Raw genomic sequence first — 25,119 nt, 5'->3', positions numbered from 1 at the left:
GGATAATCACACAAGAAATAAAATGCATCTACAACATGGAGGACTCTCAGTCATTATGCTGAGTGAAAGAAACCAGTCAGAGATCATATTGTATGCTTCTATTTATATGAATATAAATAATAAGCATATTTATAGAGACAAAGTAGATTAGTGGTTGCCTATGGGTAGACAGGTAGGGGCATGGATGATGGGGAGAAATGGGGAGTGTTAAAGGATCCAGGGTTTCTTTCTGAGACAATGAAAATGTTCTACAGTTGATTATGGTGATGGTTACACACCTCTGGATGTACTAAAATCACTGAATTTTACACTTAAAATAGGTGAATTATATGCTAAGTGAATTAAATCTAAATAAAGCTGTTACAAAAGTTTGTCAATTATTGTTTATTATTTTTAAAAGGTATGGTTTGTGTCACTGAATTCTTCTGAGTTTTCCTCTCAGTGTGGTTGATTGAAAAAATGGAATCCTTGTGCAGGTTAGCAATTCTGTCTGCATTGCATTGTGTCATTTTCTTAAGTTAATTCAGGTTGTAACATTATACAAAGGGTGTTTGAATTTCTTGAATTCTTAGCACATCTGCTTGCTAAATAGTCATTTCTATTTGACTGAATGCTCATTTCTGTGTATGTTAATATTTTAAAATTTTGTTTCCATAGACAATCGTATGCTTTTCCTGGCTATGAGATTGCAAGCTTATGTCATTCAAGGAAGGGAGTATCTTTGTTTTTAAACTTTTGATGTGTAAGAGGCAAACAGAAATTACTCATAATCATGTATTTCACGAATTTTCACAAGCTAAACACACTCGTATCACTAGCACCAAGATCAAGATATAGAACATTCCCAGCTTCCCAGAAATGCTCTTGTGTTCAAAAGAGAATTTTTTTTTTTGACTGTGGTAAAAAAAAAAACAAAACCACCAAACATAAAAATTATCGTCTTAACTATTAAGTGCACAGTTCAGTAGTGCTAAGTATGTTCACACTGTAGTGCAATTAATTAATCTCCAGAAATTTTTCATCTTGCAAATCCGAAATGCTATACCCATTAAACAACTCTCCATTTCTCACTTCCCCTATCCCCTGATAACCACCACTCTACTTTCTGTTGCTATAAATTTGATTAGTTTAGATACTTCATATAACTGGAATCATACAGTATTTTTCTTTTTGTGACTGTCTTATTTCACTTAGCATAATGCCCTCAAGGTTCATCCATGTTGTAGCATGTGACTGGATTTCCTTCCCTTTTTAAGGCTAATAATATTCCATTGTATGGACAGACCATATTTTGTCTATCCATTCAGCTGATGGACATTTGGGTTGCAAATATGAGAATGCTTTTTAATACTAAAAATATCTAACATTGATAATATTAATATCAGGAACTATTCTAAAGGCTTTATCCCATTTAATTTTCACAACAATAATATGAATTAGGAAGCACTCTCATTGACCCCATTTTACAGATTAATAAACTGAGCAATAAGGTTAAGCAACTTTCCTGAGTACACAGCAGTGGAGTTGGGATTCTCACTGAATCAGACTGGCACCAGTGCCCCATGCTTAACCACCATACTATGCTGCCTCTTTTTTTTTTTTTGGTGTATATATATATATATATTTTTTTTTATTGATATATAGTCAGTTTACAATGTTGTGCCAATTTCTGGTGTGCAACATAATGCTTCAGTTATACATGAACATACATATATTCGTTTTCGTATTCTTTTACACCATAAGTTACAAGATATTGAATACAGTTCCCTGTGCTACACAGTATAAATTAGTTGTTTATTTTATATTTATTAGTTAGTATTTTCTATAATGATACTATAAAGTATCTCTTAGGAAGTTTTGCCCACGTGTGTGCTCGTAAAATGTTCAGGTCTCCCAATTACAGACCCTCTTAATTAAAAACGTGAGTATTCCCTCTTGGAGTCTCAAATTTCTTTCAATTTTGACTCATTTATTTTAATATCATAAAGCATATTTATTAAGCACTCGACCTTCTAAAGCTTCTTTTCTTGTTCTGACCAAGCGTTTCAGATATGTCATACATTGAAAAGAAGTAATCAAAATTAGCTTCATGTACTCAATTCTATAAAAAGTTATTAGCAATTAATACAGAATGAAGGGGGTGGGGAGTAATTAGCCCTCTTGCCCTGAAAATTAATGGGTCCTTTTCATTATGCTCCTAAGGAGTATTTTACCCAATAACATTCCACTTCTGATTAACATAAAAATGAAAACTACATTATTTGAGAATGCTGGCTACAAAACAATTACAAACCACAAATCTCACAAAGATTAACAGGGAAGAAAGATCAAGCAGAACAATGAACTATTAATAATTCTAGGCAGGATGAAGTTATAAAATCAATGTGTCAACCATTCTACCAGAATCAAGAAGCCACAATATTTATCGAGGGCATGGCCAGGCTTACATAAAGTAAGAGTTAATACAGTTCTCTACAGGTTAAATTAGGCTTTCAGGAGTGGGTAATGACTGGATAGTAACCAAAAAAGTAAAATATACTCGAATTCTAATTTCAAAACTGCAAGTGTCTATACACAAAGATACACTTTTCTTAATTTCTAGGCAAAATCATCTTCCCTTTTCTTACAGAGACCAAAAACTGTTCAAGGTTAAGAGTTTTAGCAACTCCAAGTGAATCAGTAGGGGGCAGAAGCCGACAGAGCTGACCAACAGATTACCTTTCACACTTGGAGTGATTGAGAGACTGCAGATAATTGCCTCCTATTTAAGTTGAATTTGAAGCTTTATCATTTTTCCTTACTAACCACCAAAAACCAAGATAAAATGGCCTGATACTTGAGTCATCAAATACTGCCCCAGAAGCCATGACAACAGCTCTACGAATACAAGGCAATACTGTTTTATTTTCTGTTCCTCTCCAACTCCAGTTTTACAGTCCTCTTTATCCTGACAGCACTCGGTTTATTCTGGCTTATGCTTGTGGTTAACCCCTCATTACTTGGCAACTTGTGGCCTCAGCCCAGAAGCAATATCCAGGCAAATCTGATTATATAAGCAGCCCATTGCCACACACACTTAACCTATAACACAGTCATTTCATAACAGGCAGAGTTCACGTCTCCCACTGTGATGCTGTATTGAAGCTTAGCCAGGAAAAGTTGCAAAGGGAACAAAGAAACAAGTACCAAATATACATAATCAATCACAGCATTGACACCAATTCTGATACCTTTATCCCACATAAACCCACACACGTTCTACACAGCTGTAAAAGCTGGTACCTGAAGAAGTTTCCTCTGTCTGTCACTGCAATTGTTTATATGCTGAGGAGAAATAAACATTTGTTTTTTTCATTCAGCAAACTGGGTGCTTAGTATGTGTCAGACTGAAGATACATAAAATATGAACCCTGTCCTCATGGAGCTCACAATCAAGTGGGAAGCCAGATACAGAAAAGGAAAAGTAGCATAAATAAATAGAATACTGTGTTCTATATGAAATCAATGATTTGGATGGGGTATTGCTTAGGTTGGAGTGGGGGACTGAAATGGGAGGGATCAGATACAAACAAATGTTTCGCTTCCTGGAGAAGGGCACCCTGAGTCCAATTGTAAAGGATGAACAGAGCTGGCCAGCTCAAGAGAAAGTGGAATAGCAGTGGAGCCAAGGCAGATATTTGGAGAAAGAGACAAGGTAATAAGATGGGTGTAGTGGCGGGTGGGTGGGCAGGTACTGTAAACAGTTCCATGTTGATGCTGTGTTCAGTGGCAGTTGTTCGAGACAAAGCAGGAGGAATAGCAGCCAGGAACAGAGCCCTGTGGGCCTTATACAACAGGTTGAGAACTGGGGACTTCGCAGTGTAGGCAACAAAGAGCTGGGGAACTGTTTTGAACAGGGGAAACTGATCATTCCGGGAGAAATTGAGAAGCATGAGATTAAAGTCAGACTGGCTAAGAAGAGACTATAATATCCAGAGATGATATCAGCAGGCCTTGGCTAAAGCACTGATAGTTGGAATGGAAAAGGGTTACATTTGGGGATTCAAGTTGGCAGGGTTTGGTATCTGAGGAGGAATCAAGGATGGCTCTTGGGTTTCCAGCTTGGACAACTAGGAGGGCAGTGGGGCTACCAGCAGAGAGAGAACACAGGAACGGGAGCAGGGTTGAGGAACAGCAATGGTTCTGGCTTTCGACAGGCTGAGCTGGACGTACCTCAGAGATATCCAAGTACGGGTGACTGACTGACATGTGAGTACCAGCCAAGGAGAGGAAGTTTAACTCCAGAGGATGGTTAGGCTTCACTCTTGTCACTGGTGGAAGAAAATATGGAGTGGATGAAATTTCTCCAGGGGATGAGGAGAGCAGAAGAGCAAGACCCAAGCAGTTCGGGGAACCCCAAGGTTGAAGGGATACGTGGAGGACGTGGGTCCCCAGGCTGGAGCAGAGAAGGAATGGTCAGAAACAAGCATCCTGGGGTAGAAAGTTCTGACAAGGCCCTCAGGTTACGGGTCAGAAGCATCCAAGGTCTTACTCGTAACATGCAGTTAGTAAATACCTGAATGTGTAGCACTGTGCTGGACGCCGCGTGGGAGGGGCCGCTGAAATCGACCGCAGGGCCCTTGACCACAAGAGCCTTATCACCTAGTTAGGGAAACAAAACTCACTCATAAGAGGTTAAGTTAAATGAAAGCCCAAGGAAGAGCCAAACAGCTGGGGAGGGCAAGGCCTAGAGGGCTCTAGGGTAGTGAGGGAACCAAGATTTCAAAGAGAAGCAGGACCTGGCTGACCTGGGGGCTGGGTGGGCCATGGGTGGAGGATTCGCGCCTAAGAAAGGGAACACGACAACAAAGCCCAAGAGGAGGACAATGTAATGTCCACTGGGGATCCAGCAGCCACTTCACGTTCAAGAACAGAACCAGATCCTACCGGAAAGATAGCTCAAAGCCAGGACTGAAGGGAAGCAAATGCCCGCCTGCGAAGTCTGGGTTGTGTCTAAGGGGAAGTGGACAGTTCAGTGCAGGAGAAGGATTGCCTTCCTTAACAAGCAGTTACCCAGTGTGTACTCTCCAAAGAGAAGAAATGTTTCCAACCTTCAGAGAGAAATGAAAGCAGTGTGTTAGAGAAATTTGTACAATACTGGCATAGCTTTTAGTTTCTACTTTTGAAACATTCTGATAAATCAAATTTTTTTTTATTTTCAGAATGTATAATTCCTCTGCTCTTTTGGTCGTCAAGTTTCTTGGTTACTGTTATTTTCTGTGTAGCCCTCAGACTTCAAAAAAGAATAAAATTCTACTTCCAGTGAGAGTTAGTCTATGAGATTCTATCCTTTATACTTTGATAGTTTTTCCTCCTTCTGAGAGCCTCAGAAATCTGCCCCAATTCTTCAGAAAGCACTAAATATGGGTACATTAGTCAAGTGAATGATAAACTGTGATACCAACATGGTGCTAGATAGCAAATGAACTTTCTGAAACGATTATATTTTGCCCTGATTTAAGATCCTTAAGTCTTACAACTCATTAAAAGAAAGGTTAACCAGTAAATGGAAAAATGGGCGAGGGGCATGAAAAGTCAGTTCAAAGAACTGCAAATAGCCATAAGTATGTGAAAAATGTTTCCCATTCACTCATATACTTCACTAACATTTAAAGAAATGCATATAAGAACAGACCCATCACCGCTTTTCACACCTGAAAATATTTGCTACCATCCTCCATTGGTGAGGGTGTAAGGATTCTTGTCCAGTGTTAATGGCAGTGTAAATTGGTGCATCTTCCCAGAAGGACAACTTGGCATTTGCTTTCACATTATAAATGCATACAGTCCCCGACCCAGCCATTCTACTCCTAAACGTCTCCTACAGATATTCTTGCTCAAGAGTTTCAAGATGTGTGTAAAACAATCTCCACTGTAGCATTTTTTGTTGTTCGAGTTTTCTTTTTCTGTGTAAAAGGATCTCCACTGCAGCATTTTTTGTTGAGTTTTTTCTTTGTATTTTCTAAAATAAAATCTAGATCATCTAGTAAGAGGGGAGTGGTTAGAGTCACTGTGCTATCTGCAGATGCTGGACACTGTAAAGTCATAAACCAAATGGTATAGATCAGGGTGTGCTGTTGTGGCCTTGGCCATGATCTATACCCTTGGAGACCCACTACATCCTCCCTCATAGACTGATTTGGTCCTGGAAACCTGGGCACTAAGCAAAGGGCTGTTTCATGAAAAAGTACCTATATTAATCTTACTGGGTAAATCGTGTTGTACTCTAATCCAACCTCAAATACCCAAAAAATGCTTTGCAGATAGAAAAATAAATCAATTGAACTATGAAAACACGTCTGTGTAAGCAGTAAACATCAGTTTGTAAGTCTGCACATAATAAAGGTCCATTGTTCTTACCCATAGGGGGACGAGACTTAATAGTCCATAGTGGGCGGTGGAGTGGGGCGCAAGGGAGCCTTTCCTTGGAAGGTGAATTCTGCTTTCTGCGCCATTTTCTTCACTTTTCTGTGGCTCATAGTTATCTTGCCCTGAGATGGTTCTTAAAGTTGGAGTGTAGAAAAACATTGCAGACGCAAAGTAAAGGCTAAACACAGGGTGTTTTGATCACGTGGAAAGAGACACATGAACTACAGACCGAAGACGTGTGGGAGGAGCCTGGTCTTCGCCCCTCTTGCTTGGTCTGCATACATAAAACACAATGTTTTGGCTTCATCCAACATGATGCACAGTTCAAATCAGTTCAATACAATAATCTCCAACTAGAAACAGTTGTTATTCAAGTAAAGTGGCGAGTGTGTCTTTATCTGAAACCATAGTGTCAATTCTCATCATAGTGCATTTATTTTAGCATGTTTTGTGGAGGAAAAGTCATTATACTGATTTGAAAACGGTATTGTCTCCCAAAATGGCATGGCTTTTCAAGAGCAGTTATGGAAAAGATTAGTAATTCAGTGAAGAAGAAAACAAGCAAGCTGCAGAACACGGTACAGCCTGCTTTTAAAAGGACACATACCCATAATACCTCCATGTTTCCGGAGAGAAAATTCTGAAAGTGTAGACAAGAAATCACAGCAGTGGTCTTTGGGAGGGGGTGGGCACAACAAAGACTTACTTTCACAGAGTAAAAATTTAAATAGCCATGTAAGATTTTTTAATAAAAAACAGGCAAAAGAAAGACTCCTTCAGTGATTTCCCACAGATTCGAGTCAGGAGTCAGAGAACCCTGAAGGATCTATCTGTGCACACAGGCATCACCCATGCCCCTGTGTGCCTCATTATGGCCCCACCAAACCATTTGCCACTCCCAGGATGCGCTATGCATCCCTGAACTGCTGTGCTTTTGTGTTGTTTCATCTCTCTGGAATGCCCTTTTCAAATCCATGTATCAGAAAACTCCCTCTCATCCTTCAAGATCTAGTTTAAGTGCACCTTCCTATTTGATGTCTTTTCTGACCTCCCCAGGCAGGAATGCCCAGATGTGCTTTCCCTGGGATGAATGCCCGTGATTCAGCTCATGTACTATGAGCGGCTCCTCCTGGGCCATGCCCAGCTGCATGGGTTACCATTTTCCAATCTGAGGAAGGGATGGCTTAAAGTAGGGTATAGGATGCATGCAACACCTGCTCCAGTCTGGGTCCAGAGTTCACTCCTACATGTCAAGGCACATTCTCCCAGCTTTCACTCATCAGAGACAAATAACTGCTTCCTGGACCCTTTCCCTTAAAGCTGTTAGACCAGAAGCCAGGGGCTTGTGTCTTATTGGCTTAGTTCTTCCTGGGACCAGGAAGATGGGGCTCTAACTACTGTGGGCTCACCTACTTTATTTTACCTGATAAGTTAATTCTTCAGAGCAAGCTTCCCTTGGGTTATGCTGGCCAATGCAAAGTTAACCTTAGATTCCTAAGAATACTCTCCATCAAAACATTCAGCCTCAGTTTATTTTTCTAAACAAGGAGAGAAAAATAATCTATAAAAAGATGTTCCTATGACATATGCAGAAGTCTGCTTCATCCTTCATGTCCTCACACCCAAGGTTAAATGATCTCAAAACTATAAGAAACATTCACTACATAACAAGCAAGAGTAGCCAGTGAAATTCTAAAAAAGAAAAATAGAAGGACACTGACCCTATCAGACATTAAAATACACTGGGATTTCTCAGCAATTGAAAAAGTGCTTGAATGAAGAATGATTCCAATGGAAGAGAATTATGAAGTCCAGAAATTAAACCAGGTACATGATGTTAGTATATGATAAAGATGTCATTTCTAGCTGGTAGACTCATGAGGACTTTAGACTACCGGGTTGTAATCTAAGAAGAAAAAAATACAAAGTTGGATCTATACCTCAAACCGTACAGCTGGACACTAGAACAAGTTCCAAATGAACTGGAGATTTAAATGTAAAAAAGAAACAAGAAAAGAAGAAACCATAAAAGCATTTCAAGAAACATGGATAAGCAGACAAATAATATACACAGACAGCTCACACAGAAAAAAATCCCAATATAAACGACCCCTAAAATATGTAAAAACATACCCAGCCTCAGTCATAATTATAGAAATGCAAATTACACTGAGGTATTATTTCTCACCTCTCAGACTGGCAAAAATATAAAATGCTTAACAACACATTCTATTGGTACACTTGTGGGGCAGCAGCATTCTCACACATTACATGTGGAAATGCAAACGTTCTAACCCATATTGAGGGCAAACACACTTTCAGAATTACAAACATGTTTACCTTTTTGGACCTATTGCATAGATGCACTTGCACATGTAAGAAATGACATATGTTCATAATTATTCACTGCAGCCCTGTTTCTAATTATAAAAGACTGGACACAACCCAATCGCCATTAGTAGGGTATTGGTTAAATACACTTTGTCACATCCACACAATGGAATACTATGCAGTTGCTCAAATGCAATGAAGGTATTCCTCCTTTATGTACCAATATGGAAAGTCTCTAGGTCATATTGTGAAAGAGTCAGAACATCACATATAGTATTTTTCCTTTTGTATAAGAAATGGAGACTCTAAGAATAATTACTCATATTTGCTTGTAATTGCATAAGGAAGCACAGGAACACAGTTAAGTAGAATGACTGAGTACCTAAAAGGGACAGAGGAAGGAGTGGATGGAGACAGTGGTGGAAGGGATATGTCTTTCCATACTATTTTAACTTTTGGCTACTGTGAATGCATTTCCTTTTCAAAACTATAAATAACACTGTAAAACATCCTCTACAGAAAACTTTTGCCAAAGTCAGAGCTAAATAATACAAGGGTGGAGCAGAGCTTGTGCTTTGGAAAAAATTAAGTTAAATGTGTTTTGTTGTATTTTTAACTTTGCCTCCTTATTAGGCAATCCTTAGCTTGGTGTGATGGCTCTGTCGTTTGTCAAACTAGGATGTCAATATTGTCTGGGTAAGTCTGGAGAATATTATTAGGTCCATAGATTAGAAATAGAGATCCAAAAAAGTATAACATATTTCCATCAATAATTCATTGAGAATCTATACGATGGAGGATGGTTGAGTACTGTGTGGGTAAATAAAAACGTGATTCTTGGCTTCAAGAAAGTGCCATTTGATGACCAAAAAGCAATCATTTCCAAGTGTGAACTTACAACCAAGATCTCCTAAGAGTAAGCCATTAAACATAATGATTGTGAGGGAAACATACCTTGGAATCTTGCTCAGGCTATGTGGCCCTGAGGCTGATTTTATCCTCCACTGTACCAACCCAGGTTTTGCAATGGTGTTCTGGATCAGAGGAGCGTCATAATTCAAGCTTTCCTTTTCACATCTCTATTAACATCTTTTTCTTCACCTTCAGCATCGGGGCTTGCTCTGTCCTCGCTCTGTCTTTTTGCCAGCACGTCTCCCTCTCTCTCCATCTCTTTGACGCTGTTCAGTCACCTAGAAAGATGTGCAGTGGCATTCACACGCGATGATTGGCGTCAGATTTCCCTCATTACTCTGCCATAGAGTCAGCATTGAAATCGATGGGAAACCAAGTGCAATCACATAAAATTGATTGCCATTTGGGTCCTATTGATTATCCTGCCAAATCTACGACAAGAAGAATAGCTGTGCTGGATGGCAAAAAGGCAGTGACTCCACATGCTCCGGCTGCCATTTGAGGCTGGCTAAAATAGCATCTGCCCCATTGATCTAGATCAGAAAATAAAAAAGAAACGCCCTTACAGAAAAGCAGGCCAGCAGAGGGAAAACATTTATTCTTGTCCACTAACGATGGCCTCTTAAACTTACCTTCAAGGATAGTCATTCAATAATGCTCCTTTTTTAAACTCAAAATTTGAGAACTGAGGACTTCCGGGACCATCTTGGACAAAGTCACTCTAGATGACCCTCTCACTACAAACACAGAGATGCTGGATAGAATATATTAACAGTAACTTGTAAATATATAGCTTAGTTCAAAATAAAGGAAAGCAAATCCTTACAAGTGCAAAACTAAGAGGGAATCAAAGGCAAGGCTCCATGCGTTTGGGGTGGGGATAGGGTAGAGCATCAGGCCCAGATGTAGGTCCTCATGGCCAAGTATTGGGATTTAATGGCTTTACAGGGTAGAAAAATGTGGCCTTGGGTCAATGCAAGACAATGAGTTGGGATGTATTTCATTTTGTAAAACCAGACTTCCAGAAGAGCTGTCCCCTCATTGAAGGCAGACTAGAAAAACTCTCCTGCTTGGCCCAAGGAGTTAACAAGGAGGTAGTCTCTGCCCACAACTTTAAATGGATTAAAAGTTTCTTTTAAGAAAACGAAGCCAGAGACGGAGAAGATGGCGGAGTAGAAGGACACTCGCAGGTCACCCTCTCCCACAAATACACCAAGACCCACATCTACAGACCCACTCAGCCAACCAGAGCACCTGTGGAACTCCGACAGAACATCACCCTCTTCAAAAGATAAAGACGCCAAAAATCTGGTAGGAGAAAAGGAAAAAAGAAAGACCAAAAGGCAAAGCAGCGCGGGACGGGTCCCACAGGGAGGGAGCGGCAATGGAGGACTGGTGCTCGCTCGCTGGGTCTCCCCTCTCCCACTGAGAGGCCAGCGGGATGGCGGGGGAGCCTCCGAGGCTCAGATCTGTACAGAGCAGCCCTTCACTAACAGAACTAAGTTAAACGGGCACAGAGCATCCCCCCGACACCCAGCCTGAGACGCTGGCCGGCAGCGGCGGGCAGGGCCAGGCTGCACAAGACGGGCGGAGGCAGCCCCGGGGGAACGCAAGGGGCTGCGCGCTGTGGCTGTGGGGGCACAGGGCAGAACAACCTGGGCCCTCCATAAAACAGCAAGGTTGATGTGCTCTCGGGGGAAGGGTGCACACCCCCATCTCTGAAAACCCGCGGAAAGTTTTCGGGGGAAGAGAGGCGGGGCTCAGGCACAGCCGCCATATCCTCCGCGCTGAGCACTCAGGCGGGGACGGGGGCGAAACCTGCATCCACACCGAAGGGCTTAGCAGCCTCAAAGGCCAGACTGAGACTGGCCTGCAGCCCGGGGCAGATAGGATCCTCCATCCTTGTCCCTCAGAGAACTTGCTCCACAAAGACAAACAAGGAGCTGGGTTTTGGCTCGGAGCAGGGACAGGGCTGTCCCTCGGTCTTCCCCGAGCCCACCTGCGGAGCGCCGACCAGGGCGGAGCACGCAGCCGCACAGAGAGCGGAACTACCGGCGGTGCAGGTAGAGGGAGAGCAGAACCCCCCCCAAGCCTTTCGGGCAGGAACACAGCCCCTGACCGAGGTGCTGGGAGGGGGCACGACCCGCCCTCCTACCTGGCCAGTCTGCAACATCTGACTGCGGCATCTGGAGGGGCAGCGACCCGCCCGCCCACAGCAGAGAGCTGCACCTGACCCAGTGTTAGGAGGAGGCGCGATCTGCTTGCCGACAGGTGCTGGGAGCAGCACAGAAGAGGGCGCCAACGGAGGGCCTCTGAAAACAGCAAGCTGAGCTTCCAAAACAGGACGAAGACAGAAAGACTTCACATTAAAAGCACACAGACTCCAGGAGAACACCGACAAACACCCCCCCCCCTTTTTTTTTAAATCTGTTTTTACCTGTTCTATTTTCTATTACTCTCTTAATCTTTACTTCTTAATTCATTTCTATTTCTCTTGGGTTTTGATGTCCTGCTATTGATTAGACACACGTTTCAAATACATCTATTCATCCCCCCCCCTTTTTTGTAAAGGTTTCAAAAGGACGTCTCAACCAGATTAATACTCTGCTTCAACTCACTCTTCTATTATTCATTATACACTGTTTTCAAACCCTCTTTCTCCCTTCTTTTAAAATTCTTTCTCTCTCTCTCTTATTTTTTTTTCTTTTTTTCCTAAGTTCTATTCCTAAATAGGCATCAGATAGATAAAATCCTTAAGGACCAAAATAAACAACTGATACTCCATAAACCAAGTGCCAAAGAGGTATGAGCAAGATGAAGCAGAAAAACCTTTCCCAATTAAAAGAACAAGAGAAATCCCCTGAAAGAAAGACCAACGAAATAGACATCGATAGCCTACTAGATCAAGATTTCAAAAAAGGAGTGATCGAATTGCTGAAGGAAGTAAAAAAGATAGTGTTTAGAGATATAAAATATGTCAAAAATGAAATTGAAGCTATAAAGAAGAGCCAAGTGGAATGGGTAAACTCATTGACAGAGATGAGGAATGATCTAATAGCTGTGCAAAGCCGACTAGACAATGCAGAGGAACGAATTAGTGATCTAGAAGACAGGGCAATAGAAAGCACCCATTCAGAAGAACTACAAGAGAAGCAAATAAAAAATAATGAAAATAGCATAAGGGACCTATGGGATAATATAAAGCGTCCCAATCTTCGCATAATAGGGGTCCCAGAAGGAGAAGAAAGATCAAAGGGGATTGAAAAGGTTTTTGAAGAAATCATGACTGAAAACTTCCCAAACTTAAAGAAGGAATCAGATATCCAAGTACAGGAAGCTCAGAAGGTCCCAAACAGGAAGAACCCAAATAGACCCACAACAAGACATATCATAATCAAGATGGCCAGAGTCAAGGATAAAGAAATGATTCTAAAGGAGCAAGAGAAAAGCAAAGAGTAAGTTACAAGGGAACCCCCATAAGACTCTCAGCTGATTTCTCTACACAAACACTACAGGCCAGAAGGGAGTGGCAAGATATATTCAAAGCCCTGAATGAAAAAAAGATGCAGCCTAGGATCCTTTATCCAGCAAGGCTATCCTTGAGGATAGAAGGAGAAATGAAGAGTTTCACAGACAAAAAAAAAGCTGCAGGAGTTTAGCAACACTAAACCCATGCTAAAAGAAATATTGAAAGGGCTATTCTAAATAGAAAAGCAGCAGGATGCTACAGAAATGAGAAACACACAACTGGAAAGGCGATAACTCATGAATTACAAATAAAGTAAACATGAAATTATAAAAGAAGACATACAAATCACTGAGAGTGGGAGAGGGAGGCAGGGAAATAAAAAAATTTTAAAAAGAAAGAAAAAAATATTCTATAACAGTAGGATGGGTTTGAGATCATGTTACTATCAGTTTAATAAAAACAGTTATAGTAATGGGTTGATAGATTTACAAAAAAAGGTAACCACAAGCCAAAAATTTACAAAGGAGTCACAAAAATTAAATAAAATCCATGATAATACAAAGGAAAATTACCAAACCACAAAAGGAAGAAGAAAGGAACAAAGAGGATATACCAATTCAACTGCAAAGATAAGTTCAAAATGGCAATAAACACACATCTATCATTAATTACTGTAAATGTTAATGGACTAAATGCTCTAGTCAAAAGACACAGAGTGGCAGACTGGATAATAAAGAACCTTCAATATGCTGCATACAAGAGACCCACTTTAGGGAGAAGGACACATATAGACTGAGAGTGAAAGGATGGAAAAGGATATTCCATGCAAATGGAAAAGCCAAAAAAGCAGGTGTTGCAGTACTGATTTCAGACAAAATAGACTTTAAAACAAAGGCCATAAAGAAAGATACAGAAGGACATTTTATAATGATTAAAGGAGTGATACAAGATGAGGATATTACACTTGTTAATATATATGCACCGAATATAGGAGCACCTAAGTGCATACAAGAATTACTAACAGAGATAAAGGGGGATATTGATGGGAATACAATCATAGTTGGAGATTTTAACACTGCATTAACATCACTAGACAGATCTTCCAGACAGAAAATAAACAAGGCAACAGAGAAATTAAATACTACAATAGAAAAACTAGATTTGGTGGATATTTTCAGAGCATTACACCCCCCAAAAAATAGGATATACATTCTTTTCAAGTGCACATGGAACATTTTCCAGGATCGATCATGTACTTGGGCACAAAAGAAACCTCAACAATTTTAAGAAGATAGAAATTATCTCAAGCATCTTTACTGACCACAATGCCATGAAACTGGAAATCAACAACAGAGAAACAAAGGAGAAAAAAAGGAAAGCATGGAGATTAAACAATATGTTATTGAAAAAACAATGGATCAATGAGGAAATCAAAGCTGAAATTAAAAAATACCTTGAGACAAATGATAATGAAAGCACAATCACTCAAAACCTATGGGACACAGCAAAGGCAGTGCTAAGAGGGAAGTTTATAGCGATACAGGCCTTCCTCAAAAAAGAAGAACAATCTCAAATAAACAATTTAACCCACCACCTGAATGAATTAGAAAAAGAAGAACAACAAGCCCCAAAAAGCAGCAGAAGGAAGGAAATAATAAAGATCAGAGAGGAATTAAATACAATAGAGATTAACAAGACCATAGAAAAAATCAACCAAACCAAAAGCTGGTTTTTTGAAAAAGTAAATAAAATCGACAAACCTCTGGCCAAACTCACAAAGAAGAAAAAAGAGAGAGCACAAATTAGCAAAATAAGAAAGGAAAATGGAGAAATTACAACAAACAAAATAGAAATACAGAATATCATACAAGAATATTAGGAAAAACTATATGGAACCAAACTGGATAACCTAGAGGAGATGGACAAGTTTCTGGAAACATACTGTCCACCAAGACTGAATCAAGAAGAATCTGAACACTTGAACAATCTGATCACTAGAAAGGAAATAGAGATAGCAATTAAAAACCTCCCTACAAATAAAAGTCCAGGACCGGACGGCTTCACCGGGGAATTCTACCAAACATACAAAGAAGAACTCATACCAGTCCTTCTCAAACTCTTCCAGACGATTGAAAAGGAGGGAATACTCCCAAACTCATTCTATGAAGCCACCATCACCCTGATACCAAAACCAGGCAAAGACACTACAAAAAAAGAGAATTATAGGCCAATATCACTGATGAACATAGACGCCAAAATCCTCACCAAAATTTTAGCAAATAGAATCCAACAACACATAAAAAAGATTATACATCATGACCAAGCGGGGTTCATCCCAGGGACACAAGGCTGGTTCAACATACGCAAATCAGTGTAATACATCACATCAACAAGAGAAAGGACAAAAACCACATGATCATCTCAATCGATGCAGAAAAAGCATTTGATAAAATTCAACACCCATTTATGATAAAAACTCTCGCCAAAGTGGGTATAGAGGGAACATATCTCAACATAATAAAAGCTATATATGACAAACCTACAGCCAGCATAGTACTCAACGGTGAAAAACTCAAAAGCTTCCCACTAAAATCTGGGACAAGACAAGGATGCCCACTATCACCACTCCTCTTCAACATAGTCCTGGAAGTCCTAGCCACAGCAGTCAGGCAAGAGAAAGAAATAAAAGGAATCCAAATTGGAAAAGAAGAGGTAAAAGTGTCATTATATGCTGATGACATGTTACTATATATAGAAAACCCTAAAAGGTCCACACAAAAGCTACTAGAGCTGATTGAAGAATTCAGCAAGGTAGCAGGTTACAAAATTAACGTTCAAAAATCAGTTGCATTTCTTTACACTAACGATAAATCAACAGAAGAAGAAAGTAAAGAAACAATCCCCTTTAAAATAACACCCAAAGTAATAAAATATCTGGGAATAAATCTAACCAAGGAGGTGAAAGAATTATACACAGAAAACTATAAACCATTGATGAAGGAAATTAAAGAAGACTTTAAAAAATGGAAAGATATTCCATGCTCTTGGATTGGAAGAATCAATATTGTTAAAATGGTCACACTGCCCAAGGCAATCTACAGATTTAATGCAATCCCTATCCAATTGCCCAGGACATATTTCACAGAACTAGAAAAAATCATAATAAAATTCATATGGAACCATCAAAGACCTAGAATTGCCAAAGCATTTCTGAAGAGAAAGAAAGAGGCTGGAGGAATAACTCTCCCAGACTTCAGACAATACTATAGAGCTACAGTCATCAAGACAACATGGTATTGGTACCAAAACAGACATATAGACCAATGGAACAGAATAGAGAGCCCAGAAATGAACCCACAAACTTTTGGTCAACTCATCTTCGACAAAGGAGGCAAGAATATACAATGGAATAAAGACAGTCTCTTCAGCAAATGGTGTTGGGAAAACTGGACAGCAGCATGTAAAACAATGAAGCTAGAACACTCCCTTACACCATATACAAAAATCAACTCAAAATGGATTAAAGACTTAAACATAAGACAAGATACAATAAACCTCCTAGAGGAAAACATAGGCAAAACATTATCTGACATACATCTCAAAAATTTTCTCCTAGAAGAAATAAAAGCAAGAATAAACAAATGGGACCTAATGAAACTTACAAGCTTCTGCACAGCAAAGGAAACCAGAAATAAAACAAGAAGAAAACCTACGGAATGGGAGAAAATTTTTGCAAGTGAAACCGACAAAGGCTTGATCTCCAGAATATATAAGCAGCTCATACGACTCAATAAGAAAAAAATAAACAACCCAATCCAAAAATGGGCAGAAGACCTAAACAAGCAATTCTCCAAGGAAGACATACAAATGATCAAAAAGCACATGAAAAATGCTCAGTATCACTAATTATCAGAGAAATGCAAATCAAAACTACAATGAGGTTTCACCTCACACCAGTCAGAATGGCCATCATTCAAAAATCCACAAATGACAAATGCTGGAGAGGCTGTGGAGAAAGGGGAACCCTCCTACACTGCTGGTGGGAATGCAGTTTGGTGCAGCCACTATGGAAAACAGTGTGGAGGTTCCTCAAAAGACTAGGAATCGACTTACCCTATGACCCAGGAATCCCACTCCTGGGCTTGTATCCAGAAGGAAATCTACTTCAGGATGACACCTGCACCCCAATGTTCATAGCAGCACTATTTACAATAGCCAAAACATGGAAACAGCCTAAATGTCCATCAACAGGTGACTGGATAAAGAAGTGGTGGTATATTTATGCAATGGAATACTACTCAGCCATAAAAACCGACAACATAATGCCATTTGCAGCAACATGGATGCTCCTGGAGAATGTCATTCTAAGTGAAGTAAGCCAGAAAGAGAAAGAAAAACACCATATGAGATCGCTCATATGTGGAATCTAAAAAACAAAAACAAAAACAAACAAACAAACAAAAACAAAGCATAAATAAAGGACAGAAATAGACTCACAGACAGAGAATACAGACTTGTGGTTACCAGGGGGGTGGAGGGTGGGAAGGGATAGACTGGGATTTCAAAATTGTAGAATAGACTACACTGTATAGCACAGGGAAATATACACAAAATGTTATGATAACTCACAGAGAAAAAAATGTGACAATGAGTGTGTATATGTCCATGAATAACTGAAAAATTGTGCTGAACACTGGAATTTGACACAACATTGTAAAATGATTATAAATCAATAAAAAATGTTAAAAAAAAAAAGAAAGAAAGAAAATGAAGCCAAAGGTTTCTGCTGTAAGTCGATGTGGAATATGAATTTTCACTACCTATATGGTATGAGAACCCCCAAGCTGAGAAATCAATATAAAAACTGATTCTAGAACAAACCTGAGTCACCTGGCTAAGGGAAATGAAAACACATTTTGTAGGGATCAGTCTACAATCCAGGACACACAGAACTTCAGAAATGTGGTGGTTTAAAAAATATTGGCCAAAATATTCCTGATATTCCACTGAGAGGTGGGGTCCATGCTATGTCCCTTCACTTAATTCCAGGCAAGCTTGTGACTTTGACCAACAGAGTACAGCTGAAGAGATGCTACATGATTTCTGAGCTAGACTTTAAGAGGTCTTGAGCCTACCACCTTTTTGCTGAATCATTCATGTTGGAGTCCTAAGCCTCTGTGTAAAGAAGTATCACCATCCTGCGGCTGCTGTACAGGAGCAATCACATGTAGGTGTTCCCACCTACATGTCAGCTGAGCTGTTGGCTAACAGCCAAAACCAACTGCCAGCCCTGTATGTGAGCGATCTTGGATGTCATCCCCAGTAAAGCCTTCAGATGACTCAAGGCCCAGTTGGCCTCTGACTGCAACAACATGAAAGAACTCAAGCAAGAACTACCTAATCAAGCCCTTCCTGAATTTCTGACCCACAAAATCTTGAGCAACACAGTCATTTTAAACCACTATGGTTTGGAGTAATTTGTTTGTAGCAAGAGATAACCAGAAATAAGGGGAAGAAAATCTCTGGTAAAGAGATGCTAACACAAATTATGAATATGCAAAGAAAGGATCTTCAATGAAGGAGAAGTCCACAGACAATATGCAGGAAGATAATGAGAACTGGGAACAACGTAATAATCTAAAAGAAACTATATGTGAGGTACGTTCAAAACAAAGAAGTTTGACACATGGTCTGTTAGTGACATTGTGGAGAATAAGGCACTTTCATGCATTGTTGGTGGGGCACAAAATGTTCTAATCCTCTATGAAGAACAATTGGATTATATCAAAATTACAAATGTAGTTACTGTTTGACCCAGCAATCCCATTCTGTGACTCTATCCCATAGGTATACCCCAGTGCTTGTAAAATGACATGACACTATAATGTTATTTTTAAGAATAAAAAGCTGGAAACTATCCAAGTGCAGGGTACTGGTTAAACAAACCATGATAAAGCCACACAATGGAATGCTATGTAATGGCGAAGGAATGCAGTCATGTTTTTATGTGCAAAAAATAAAACAAGCCACTGTTAATATAGTGTATGATGCTGCCTTATGGTAATAAAGGGAGAAAAATCAGAATATACAAATATAAGGATTTCTGAATATACAAAGAAACACTGGGAAGATATATAGGAAACTGCTAAATGAAGTTACTGAGGGAGGAATGTGTTTTGATTTTTAAGCTATATAAATGAGACTTTAAATTAAAATCCAATGTCTATTAGACACAGCTGAAAACAAACCCGTGAAAATTACTTATTCAACCAAGAGAAATGAAGAGGTGGAAAATATGACCAAAACATTAAGAAACATGGAGGCAAGGACAAGAAAGTGCAACATACATCTAATAAGAGTTCCAGAGGTAGAGACTAGAGAGAATGGGGTAGAGATCAAAACAGTGAAGCTGCAAAATACCAAAAACAAAGAAAAAATTGTAATCAGGGAAAAAAGTCCAAAGGACAAAAATTAGACTGAAAACAGACTTAACAACAAAGTCAGAAGATCTTCAACTGTTAACCTCAATTCTATTCTCAGCTAGATTGAGTTCATTCAAGATTGAGTCAAAACTAAGACATTTTTAGAAAAAGAATGAGAGAATTGACACTCATATATCTTTGCTGAAAAAAACTCTAAAGGATATACTTCAATAAGGAAATGGAACCTAGAAGGAAAAAATGGGATGTAAAAGGCAATGCAAGTTGTCATTGCTCAACATGGAGTCCAAATCTAAATAAATATTAACTATAAAAACAGTAACAATGGCAGTGAGTGATGGGAGGTTAAAAATAAGGGGCAACTAAATACTAGACAACAAAAACATGGAAGGTGGGAGGATTATGCTTGGGGTTTGTGTTCCCAGGTGTTATCTCGTTCAGGAAGGTGGAGATACTAACTTTTTTAGGTCAAGTATGCATGTTAAGCACTTAATGGTTCCCACTAGAAGAACAGAAATGGAATGATAACTTCCAAATGAGAAGATGAAAAAAGAGGAAGCAATTTTTTTAGAAAGATCAACTGAAAAATAGAAACCAAGTGAAGGCATGGTACAAAGAAAATGTAAAAGATGCCATTAGAAATAAAAATATATTAGCAACCACAAAAATATGTATGAATTTAACTCACTTATTTCTCACCTCAGGTTTTTTTTAATCCAGGAAAACTCAAACACAATGACAGAAAAGGGCTGAAAGTAAAGGGATGAAGAAGATATATATGCCAACCAAATAACAAAAAGAAATCAGACATAGCAACATGTATACCAAATGAAATAATCTTTGAGTCAAAAAGGCATTAACTTGAGATTAAGTAACTCATTATGTAATAAAAGGAAAAGTATAACAGGCATATAGCAGTCATGAATTGGAATGCATCCAACAACAGATCTTCCAAATATATAAAGCAAAAAAATCAACAATATTGTATAGAAAATTTTAAAACTCTACAATTAGTGGGGAATTTTAAAACATCTCATTCAGGACATAGATCAAGAGGTAAGCTTAAGTGTATAGAAGAGTCAAACAACACAACAAGCGTGATCTAATGAAAAGTGCACAACTAAAGCCAACAACCTGTGAATAGGTATTTTTCTCAACACCTGAAACGGCTTACAAAAATTGACTACGTACTTAATTATAAAAAGCCTCACTATCAAATAGCATCTTACAACCAGGAAAAAAATGATATAGAAATCATTACACTACTTTCCATCATCTATCATTTGACTTAGTGTTTGCTCACACGTGTGTGTGTGCACATACCAAATACACAGATCTTTGGAGAAGAGATGGAGAGTGGAAATTTTCTAAGAAATAAAGGTTATTTTTTCCTGTTTGCTTGAGATACTATCCCCTATGATTTCACCATCCACGTGTTGCTATTTTCATTGTGTTTTTGAGCTGTGCAGCTGAAGGGTGGTATTGGCAACATTTGTTCTACATATCTATGAATAAAATTTGTGAGCTCTCAGTTTGACCTCAACTGAAAGTTTTGGTAGCAAGGATGAAATGGAGGTAGACAAAATAAGACAAAGAGTTCTTAAAAATATTTTTTTCTTTCTTGTCAACATATTTAAACATTCTCATTAGCACTGTAATCTTACAAGAAAATAGCTGAAATAGAGAGAGACTTGTTGCTTTATTAAACATTTCCCTGATCTTAAGCCTGCTAGCTTGACAGCATAAGAGAATCTGCATTGGCAGAATGATGACAAATAATGAATTGAGTCTGACCTCTTTCTCTATCACAGGATGAGCTGCCACACTGATATGGTAGAAAGATGTCTTTGTTTTTGTTCCTTTATACATCAAGCTCAGTACAAACTTCTGTAGTTCTGAAGCCTATAATTACCGCCTTATATGTATGACAAGTTTAAGAATTAGGACTGGCTTTTTAAAAAAGTTTCAGATGTTACAATTTCCAAACAATATTCTAATGGTACATGACTGGGGCTTGGGATGAAGATCTTACCTATGTGTCAGGAAGCCAAAGACTTACTCCGTAAATCTGTCCCGTAACTATAGAAACTTTGGGGGCACTGACACAATTTTAGAACCTCAGTGCAAAGCTTATAGCATCAATTGGTGTGCAGTGTTGAGACTTGTAAACCTATTATACTGGGCTGAGTTGAGAGTAGATCAAGAATGCAGACCAATAATTATACACAAAATACACATACAGACATGAGGCAGATTAGGTGATGCTCATTAATTTCTCCAGGGCCACCTAGCTGGTGAGTGACATTTCAGCATTTGACTTATTCCAAGGCTTATGTTCTTCCCACCACATGATACTGCTTTATGCTGTACAAGCTGTATATTTTGAGCTAAGAATTTAATTCACTTGAAGGTACGTTTTGTATCAGTACCAGAATCCTTATCTACCTTGCAAAAGAAAGCCAATGGTTGTATCATTTAAGTCTTAGAAGCAGCTCCATTTTCCCACATTTTGAAGAATGCATAACTAGATTTATCAAATTTCATGTAGCAAAGCAAATGTAACCAACCATAAACAAATCTTACATTTCAGTTTGCAGCAGCTGAGCTCTCTAACTTCATTTACTCACTTATTTGTTCCTTTCTTTAACATTTATTAGATGTCTGTTGTGTGCCCAGTATCCCATCAATGTTAGAGAAGATAGAAGTTACACCTTCAATTGCCTTTTATCATGTAAAAACTTATAACTCAGCTGGAGAAAAGCAATATACAAATAGACACTTGAAAACAAAACTGTAGACTGGTTCTATGATCATATATAGATAAATATGAGACACACTTTAGAATTCAAAGAAAGGGAAACGTCACTAAAAAATGGTATTGAGGGAAGGCTTAACTGATAAGTAGAATCATGAAGACTTGAAGAGTGTAATTTAGTTCAGCTTGGAGGGCAGCTTGGCTTTAAAAAATAGCAGGAACCCTCTCTGATCTGCTCAGCTGACACAGGTTTCCCTCTTTTGGTCCCTGAGAACTTACCAGGCTGCCGGCCTAGTTTCCAATAAGCAGGGGCTCTGTCTTCTCATCTAAGCATCTCTGACACATGGTAGATTTCACGTGTATCTGGTGAATGAATGAATGGCAGGTGAATTTTGGTTGAAGGACTCTGTTGGGATGTAGTATGATTTTATATACTCTTGACAGGTGCCTATTCTGCCAAAATAAATACTGCTGCATACCCTGGGTGAAAATTACATATTGTACTGCCTCATTTTGTTTATGATATAGATTTTTAAAAAATGGTGCATCATTTTCTAGGTGTTGACTGGGTAGGTCTCATCTGCTTTAGTTATCCCAGGGTTTACTGTTTTGCCAGATTTGGAGAACATAATGGACATATTTATGTTCCCAGCTAACAAGACTTGTAAATAGAATTTTATTCATTTTTGTAAAGGTTTTTACTTTTAAACCAAATTAAGTATTTTACTGTTCAGTGCTTAAATGAGAGCACAAGTGCCCTGCCACTGACATTTACACTTCTTTTCCTATTTATTGTATACTTCCGCCTCTTAGATAATATATGCCTGGATAAAGATGTCTTAGAAAGCAGTCTTTGGAAATCTGGTAGAGTACTTAGCTAATGGTTAAGGATTCTGTAATAAATGCATCAGACCTAAATATTCTTACAATAGCTTCTAGTTGGGGCAAGATCATGATGGCAATATGGTTTTTTAATCTCTCCAAATCCCTTCATAACTAAGACGGCAGAAGCAGCAGCCCACAGGCAACATCTTCAACAAAAGCAAGGGACTGGTATGCCCATAAACTCCAGAACATAGATGAGTGGGTCCAAACCCTGAGAGCAGCAGGACCCCGTGGGTTTAATAGCTGTGCAAGGTTAAGAGAGGGAGGATCAAGGGGGTGTTCTGATCATCTTAGGAGACCCAGGACATAGAAATTGCCAACAAATATTTCCAAAAGAGTAATTCCACTTCGAGTGGAATGCTCAGGAGGCAGATACAAGAACAACCTGAGAGAGATCCTCAGAATTTCCATTTGCAAGTAAGTCCAGAAAGGACCACGAGAATCCACTAACAGGCTGTCACAGGGTACTAAGGTGAATTAAGCCCACAAGAACCTCAGAAGTACACAATAACATCTCCCATCCCTGAAAAACAATCTTGCTGGGAGTGAAACCCAAGCAGGAGAAGTCAGAACTGGTGGGGACAGAAGTTTGACATATTGGCCAGAAGTTCAGAACTGTGCAAGTGGCTACAGAGAGACTTTTTTTTTTTTTTTAATACTCCTGGGCAGGACCAGTTATGTTATCTGCAGAGCACAGTGCAAAATGGAAATCCAGAGTCCCCTGCTTACAAATGATCAAAAATTTCAAGATGGTAACAGCAGACCATGAAACCCAGAGCAGGACCCTATGCAAATGCACAGCCCACATGCCCGTGAAGCCAGCCCTCCTTGTGAGTCAAAGCAGGAAGGGAGCCCTTGAAGGAGAATTAATAAAATGGCTGCACTTAGGCTACCAGATTGCTTATTCTTATGCTTGCTCTTAAAGCGGTCAACTGACCTGACTGATCAGTTGCTACTCACAGCTCCAGGCCCATTGTTAAAATAAAACTACTAACTTTACTATTTATGCTTTATTCCACTAATTAAAAGTAATAATCATACTTGGTTTCTGAGTTGCTCTCCAGGGAGAAGGTCACAAAACTTACAAAATAGGCTAGATACCAAGACCACCTCATGTTGGGCGCTTACGCTCAAAACCGCTAGCCTCTATAGAATTGGTCGCCTGGAGACATCATGATGCCACTCTAAGTCTTATGATGAGAAAATGATTCTGTTGATTGTTTATTGTCTGAGCTATGGTTACATAACCACCCTACCCCATCCCCAAGATGGGTTCACAATTTTGAAGGCACTAGTCTGTTGTGCATCCCCTTTGCCCAGCAAAGCAATAAAGCTGCCTCTTTTCTTCTAAGCTCCAAGACCCTGTCTCTGAGTTATTTGGCTTGTCAGGGATGGGGGCCGAACTTTTGGCAACAGCCTGGAACAGGGAAGCTAAAGCAGCAGCTCTGGTGTGTCCCCTCCCCATTCAGGAGCCTTCTCCTAAAAGCACAGGAAAACTCACCTCATTTAAACATGAGCAGTAGAAACAGATTATGATCAATGATCACAATGATATTCTAAGGAAAAAGAGGAATGAATCATGTAAAAAACCAACAGATGAAGGCACAGCAGAAAATTATGATGCAAAACCTGTTATGCAACACAAAATAAGGTTAAAAGAAACTAAGAAAATTATAATGCTATGAAAAAGTGTTACCAAACTCAAGTTTGTGTGCCTCATGCACACAGGTGACCCCAAACCAACCAAGAAATGTCCAAGTTTGAAGACAAAGCTTTCTTGCAGGGACGAGCAAGGAGAACAAATGAGTGGCTCATACTCAAAAAACTCGAACTCCTGGAAGGGCTTCAGCTGAGCCTATTTAAAGGCCAGGTGAGGGAGGGGTGTCCCAGGATACGTGAAAAGCTCATGCCCAATTCTG

General features: G+C 39.3%; 1 long non-coding RNA gene across 1 annotated transcript; it reads right to left on the bottom strand.

Moving 5' to 3' along the window:
- Positions 1–9,299: 9,299 nt before the first annotated feature.
- On the bottom strand, positions 9,300–24,790 carry LOC135320200 (uncharacterized). The gene is made up of 3 exons (XR_010379433.1): positions 24,702–24,790; positions 22,595–22,678; positions 9,300–9,929 (listed from the first exon to the last, which is right to left on the bottom strand). It is a non-coding gene; the product is annotated as an uncharacterized LOC135320200 (long non-coding RNA).
- Between the last annotated feature and the right edge of the window lie 329 nt (positions 24,791–25,119).

Source organism: Camelus dromedarius, chromosome X (assembly GCF_036321535.1).
Source record: "Camelus dromedarius isolate mCamDro1 chromosome X, mCamDro1.pat, whole genome shotgun sequence".
NCBI classification, from domain to species: Eukaryota; Metazoa; Chordata; class Mammalia; order Artiodactyla; family Camelidae; genus Camelus; species Camelus dromedarius.
Note: the sequence above shows the minus strand (reverse complement) of the source record. Positions and strands in the feature narration are given on the sequence as shown.